The sequence below is a fragment of the Cydia amplana genome, chromosome Z (genome assembly GCF_948474715.1).
Source record: "Cydia amplana chromosome Z, ilCydAmpl1.1, whole genome shotgun sequence".
In the NCBI taxonomy this organism is placed as follows: domain Eukaryota; kingdom Metazoa; phylum Arthropoda; class Insecta; order Lepidoptera; family Tortricidae; genus Cydia; species Cydia amplana.
Genome location: NC_086096.1, coordinates 8,920,008 through 8,927,163, shown reverse-complemented (window position 1 = coordinate 8,927,163; position 7,156 = coordinate 8,920,008).

The following is a 7,156-nucleotide window of genomic DNA, read 5'->3' as shown; positions in this document are numbered from 1 at the left end:
CAATAATCTTTCACCGGGCCGCATAGAAGTCGGTTTTTTTTTTCTTAAAAATTATTTTAGCCTACAAATCATCCGGCCTACGGCAAACGTGTCCCGCCCAGTCCCACTTCAGCTTGGCGGCTGTTTCACCTACGTCCGCTATTTGCGTTTTCGAGCGTAGTACAGTCTTTTTGATGCGATCGGTCAACTTCACGCCGAGAATACTATATACGCTCCGTTACTATAATTATCTTAATCAAATACGTTACGTACAAATAGCCATACATTTTACGTTACCCTCCCCTGCAAAAACCGGCAGACTGTTTTGTACAGAAAATGACAGACAAGGCGTCTCCTGCAGTTACTAAATGCACTAAGGCTCTACAGCTGATAATTCTACAAAATTGAAATTTTTATCATCGTTGCAAACAAGCCTAACTGAGGGTTCCAATAGGTGTTACGTTGTATACCTATAATGTATATGGGCGTCAGCCCGTATACATTATAGGTCACAACGCGTCAGCGTTTCGGGAGTTTACCATTCTAATGTTTTGAGGAAAAAAATGAGTTAAACTAAAAACGTAAAAGCTAAATAAAAATGTAACGTTTGAATAATCTCTACATGCTTCCTTATAAGTATACGTAACTATTCTATATTAAGAATATCCTACTGGTCTTAATTGTTTGCGATATAGGCAATACAAATCTTTGGCCAACACTGTCAATGAGGTAAGCATTCATAAACCTCCTAAAATTGTTGAAATTAAACGTAGATTAATTTTTATTTCAATTTTTATATCGCAATAGAATGGAATGGGAGTGTACATTTACTCGAATTTCTAAGCAGACGGATGACTCTATTTTAATACGAATATTTGTTTAACTATCCAACTTTCCTTCATTACACCGAACTAAGTAAAACTTAAAAAGTAAAACCACGTGAATACCAATTACATATTATAAGCTTAGCCAAGGCTTGGCCTATATCATGTGTAGTACTATAATGTTAAAAGAATATTCCCTTTTACTTTGCGTGATGTAGTCAGTTTATACTCGTAAGTTATATTTATTACCTTTTCAGGTCTCTAAGCTTAATATTTGGTTTCTTTTGATTTATCAGGAGTTGTTTTATTTATTAAAATCTACAAAAACCAGCAGTTTAATATATAAAATTATGATTAATTGTGAATCTTAAATATACTTGCCTTTGGTACCTACCTATTTTTAACACTTAGTATCATAGAACCTATTTGATCTACCTACCTACGCTTGAAAGACATTAAAACTTTATTCAAATAAATTCATATTTACCCGTACCACATTAATAATCGACTCCAAAACAAAAGTCGTAATCATAATAGTTAAAGGATAAAAAAACCCACAAAAAGTATTTTTCAAACGATCGGAGTTTTTCGGCAGAAGACGTCAGCGCGACAATACATTAGCGTTGTGAGTGAGTCATTATACTCGTACCAACAGTTTACCGGAATACATTGGCAGCAATCGTCTGTGTCGTGTATTGTCGGTGGTTCTGTACAGTTTGGCCTTTTCCGCTGCTGCTGACGTAGGTAGGCAGGGAAATCCCTGTACTCACTTGTAAGACTTAACGGAATTTAAATTCCCCCGAGTATGTCGCTGCCCGTTTACCTGCATATCTGTTCAACATTTTTTATTAAACTGGATTTGCTAAAGATATGCTTGCCTGCAGCAGAAAGTAATAAATAAAAGAGTGCTGTATATCGTTTTTTTACTTAAGACAAAAGTGGACGACTGCGTGAAATCGCCTTTTCATACAAACTTGATACAAACGTAATTCTCATTTTCCTCTCTGGATATTGACATTATGGAAAATATTTTTACATAATTTGATGTATATTACATTCATTACAAATTGTATCAACATTTTTATGCATTACATTACAAAATGGGTACTACTATTTATAGCAATGCAAGCGGTCGTATAATTTCCTCTCAACACACTAAAACACACGACACGATGCCTTAATAGACAGTTAGCAAATTGCCCGTAAAAATATCTGTAAAGGTACCTACATATTATTTGGTTTAAGCTGATTATACACTTTGTTCAGTAAAGGCTCGTACTTAATTTATAGACAATTTCATAGTCGTATGCCAACGTTACAATAAAATTGCGACCGGTCTTTATAAATATACAGGACATGTCTGTCCATCGTATTCAGATCTGACGCATTCAGAGCATTGCTCCGACCTTCGGGCTGTTTAATCAAATAAAATGACTAGAAACTTGGTAGGTAGGTACCGTAATATAACCTAACCATAGTCTACACTTATGGTTTGCAAGTTTTTGTACCTACCCTAGTTCAAACTCGTACTAAGTAATTACGCGGAAAAATCCGTTACGATCAAGACTTTTCGTTATGCACAACATAATTTTCTCCGTAATTAGTACGACTGTGCACTAAGGTATCGATATAAAGATATTTTGACAATGTCGACATACAAATAGTCGTCACATGGCCGACGGTAGAATTAGACCAATGTAAGTCTGCAACGATTTTGATAGCACACGCAGTGCAAGTTGTATTATACGTCATAATTGGCTTGTCTTTCTGACTCTATTATAGTTTTGGGATCATAGTTGGCAACTTTTGGATTATATGTAGTTGGGTGATTTTACAGTAGGTACCTACATATTCACATTTTTCGCATTCATAGCAAGATTAATTGTTATATTATATAAATATCTGGGAGACCGAGTTTTGCTCGGAAAACATATAAAATCTCAAAAATTCGCGTTTTCCCAGAGATAAGACCTAGATCGATTTTTCGCCCCCGAAAACCCCCATATACCAAATTTCATCGAAATCGTTAGAGCCGTTTCCGAGATCCCCGAAATATATATATATATGTATAAATAAATAAATATGCAAGAATTGCTCATTTAAAGGAATTAGATAGATTAAGTTGGTTGTACATTTCATTTAATATAGGTATTTATTTTATTTAAACTATATTGCACAGTAAAAAAAATGTACAAAAGGCGAACAGGCGAACTTAATGCCAGAAGGCATTCTCTAAAGCAGCGGTCGGCAACCCGCGGCCCGCGGGTCGCATGCGGCCCGTGAACCTGTCACTTGCGGCCCGCGAGCCTTCCTGGCTATTTTGTATGTAATATTGACAAACGATAATGTCTGATAAAGTCATAAATATTAACAAAGTGCGGCCCGCGTCAACTTCGTTAACTACTATTTGGCCCTTGGCTGCTAAAAGGTTGCCGACCGCTGCTCTGAAGTATGAAGTGTACGAGTACAACCAACTTCATATGATAATAATCAAGCAAAGCTTAATATGAAATTTAATTGGGTAGGTACTAAGGTACGATTCGCGATATGCGTATATATTATATGTAATTATTATTTAGTCAACAAAGCCTTGGACCAATATTACATAATATACAGACATAAAAAAACATCTCCAAACAAATTACACTCTTGAACAGGAAACTTATTGTAAGAGAGATTGTGTATACCTATAAACAAGTTTGAAATGATGGATGTAAACAAATATTTATCGTACTTTTACATGCTGGTTTTTACCCATCTTCAACCGTATTTACTTATGGGGGTTTTCGAGGCAACAGGTAAATGTTTTGTTTAATTTTTAACGCGGTGACCATCTTAACAACCCGGAAGGAAAATTACTAATAAAATACTTGTACACTAATAAGTTTCAAATACTATGAGACCGATTCGAGCTCACAAATTGGTGTCAATTTGATCTTATTTTGACATTTTGTCCCCTGTGCATCTTGCTCGCGCTTAAAATATCTTGTTGTTGGTTCAATAGAGATGCGCCGAGAGTAGGTACCTACTTAATAATAAATATATCAATAACAAACCAATCAGAATTTTAAAGCCACACCGCCATGTTTAATGGCCCAATGGAGAATATACATTACAACACCTAAAGTCAACGGATAAGTCGGATAAGCCTTAGTTACATCATTTTATATCATTACGACTATATGAAGTAGTGAAAATCGAGTTGATACATTTTATTGCTTGGTTAATATTTATGTTAGTTAAAGGTGAAGTTAGTAAAAGAATGAAGAATAGAAAAAACAACTGTTCAGCAACTAAAGTCTATTTTTTTATTCGGTAGACTGAAATGACAGTTAATAGTATGAAATGACATTTCATGTTCATACAATTAACTGTCATTTCAGTCTACGGAATAAAAAAATATACTTTACATGTCTGAGAGGCTCAGAGAACTATTATAGTTCTGTGTAGCCTCTATAATACAGTTAGCTCGTAATTTCTACTCCGGGAATTCAAATTTCGCACTTCTTTCCGGAGGAAGTGTGTTTTTTTAACAATTAATGTAATCTATATAATAAGAAAGTAAACTTTAATAAGTTTGTTGTTATATCGCTGGCTGTGCAACGCAAATTAATTTTATTTTTTTGGTTTAATTCTAGTTTGACAACATTTTAGTTTAGTTACCTACTTATTATTTATTTTTATTGAGCAATAAAGACTTTTTTCGTATAAGTTTTTATCTTATACCTTTAAACGAGCAATTCTTGTTTATTTATATTATATATTTCGGGGATCTCGGAAACGGCTCTAACGATTTCGATGACATATGACATATGGGGGTTTTAGGGGGCGAAAAATCGATCTAGCTAGGTCTAATCTCTGGGAAACGCGTATTTTTGAGTTTTTATATGTTTTCCGAGCAAAGCTCGGTCTCCCAGATATTTACTTATATTAAATAAACGGTACATCATCTAGACTCTAGCTAGAGGGTAAAACTGAGCCCTTTTGAATTGTTCCATGCACAATGATTCCACGAACAGCGGTGATTCTACTCATAATACGAGAAATGTGAATGGTTGTGGACAATCATATTTGCGGTTTGTGTAAATTACCGTCTCCCATTCAATATGACACGTTGGTTGGAAGAAACTCATTGAGATATTTACATAAACTGTGGTTGAACCTACAGGTATGGCGTGGTTTTCTTCCTAATTATATTTTTAAGAGCCAACAGGAGTGGTCATCTCTCCATACAAACGTACTCGACTGTTTCCTCCGTGGGTTTTGAAGCTAGAGCAATGATTTTTTCAACACAGATTAATATTGTCAATATCTGTGTCGGACCGTTTTGCTTTTTTTATATTTTTGTTATTTAAGGCGCTAGAGCCCTTCAAAAATGTCCAAAATGGCCTAATTGATTATGCCGCAATGAGGTGGTATTCAAAACTGATATCAATTAGCCAAAAAAGCAAAACGGTCCGACACAGATAATTTCATAATCATTTAGATTTTCAAATTTGGTTACGATTGGTTAAGTTTTGGAGGAGGAAACAGTCGAGTACGAAACCTCGATTTTTGAGATTTTTACGCAGGATTTTTCGCCTTGTCCTTATCGCACTAGTTTTAGGAGCCGCTTAGCGCGCCGTTAGCGAGACGGGTATATTTACCTAAAATATTTAAATCTCAGCTCCTGTTTCGTCTTAATGAAATAAACAATAAGACAGCTAATTTAAAAATTTGATAAATTATTATTCATATTTATCCGGTAATGAATCTTTACCAGAAAATGTTAAGCCGGCATAGTTTAGTTAGTCGATACATAGGAGATAGCACAAGAAACCATTTAATCCCTACTTTAATATAATATAATAAATGCGAATGCAAATGTACCATTTTTGTAAATAAATAAAAACGGAGCGTCAGCCAACACGTAGAGTCCCTTTTGACACTTTAAATAAATGTAAGGGGTACACCGAGCGGACGCTCGCACCGCGCCAGGGTGTAGGACTATTGAGAGTTGATGGAATCTAAAATGAACTAAGAAGCTGTGAAAGTGATGAACTAAATTATAGGCTATGGGATATAAATCCGGACGCGTAATAAAACGGTATGCAATTTTATTTCCGGCAGACCGTGACTCGCCCTCACAAGATGGGTCCCCGTATAAAGTGACATCTAAGATGGCTCAAAAGCAACACCGGTGTGAGGGCTGAGGGTCACTGGAGAGAGGTGTCGCTGGACTTTAGCCACTTATGTTTCCACATCTACCCTCGAGAACGCAGCTCTCGCGACTCTTCTCTGGACGGCCGACTAAGGCAAGCCAGAGGCAGGGAATCCTGTGCCACCCACCCACCTTTCGGGTGACAGAACTTCCCAGGAACATTCGGGTACGGGAGCCTGCTAAAATTATTATTGTGTGCCTACGTTACTTGCGACCCGCCCCGGCTTCGCACGGGTTACACAAAACCTTAACAAATTACACACCTAACCCTTCCTCTTCCAATACTCTATTGATTGGTGAAAACCGCATAAATACCCTGTGCAAATATCATAATTTTGCCTCGTTTTTAAATTAGAACGTTATATGTTTGGAAATATACCAAAGAAACACTTGCAAATCCTTTAATTGTTTCCGCAGTCCAAGATCATAACGACAAGGTAAGAACAAGTTATGTTTTATAATATTATTAGTTTTCACTAGATAAGAGTCACTAGTAGGCAACATAACTAACATAATTAAACAAGTGTACCTTAGTCGATGGCGCAGTTGAATATGAGGTCCCCAACTCGCTTTGGGGCAGCTTGGGGACTAAATTTAGCCCATTCTCTCCCAGGTTTGATAGAGCCCCTTTCCAAATGGATCTTCATTAGACAATTCATTGGAGTTTTCCTTTTCGCCAGATATATTAATATCTTACAAGTAGGTATGTACTAAATATTCACCGAAATTTCCCTACAATACTGAAAACAGATCTTATATTAAAGAGTACCTATTTTATGTCTCACTATGTCGCATGTTCTATGCGCCTATGCGGTCATCCAGTAGCTCTGAGGTAGGCCGGAACCATAGGTTTATTTTACATCAATAAATAAATTCAATGAAACTGTGACAGGTCTGTTCCGCGTATTAACCGCATGACATTACTTTACAGTTTTGTTAAAATGGAGCAGTTCACTTCCGAGTAGCAAGGCCAGATCCGGACAAGGATTTTTAAAAGGATGTAGATACAAATGTCCCGATTTTAACTAACATAAACATGTCAACAAGTCGTGACGCCCACGATTCTGGCTACGACGTCAAATTATTAGAATTCAACTGCCCATACATTAATGTCACCTACGTAAAGCACTCGTACATATCCAATCTTTAAAAA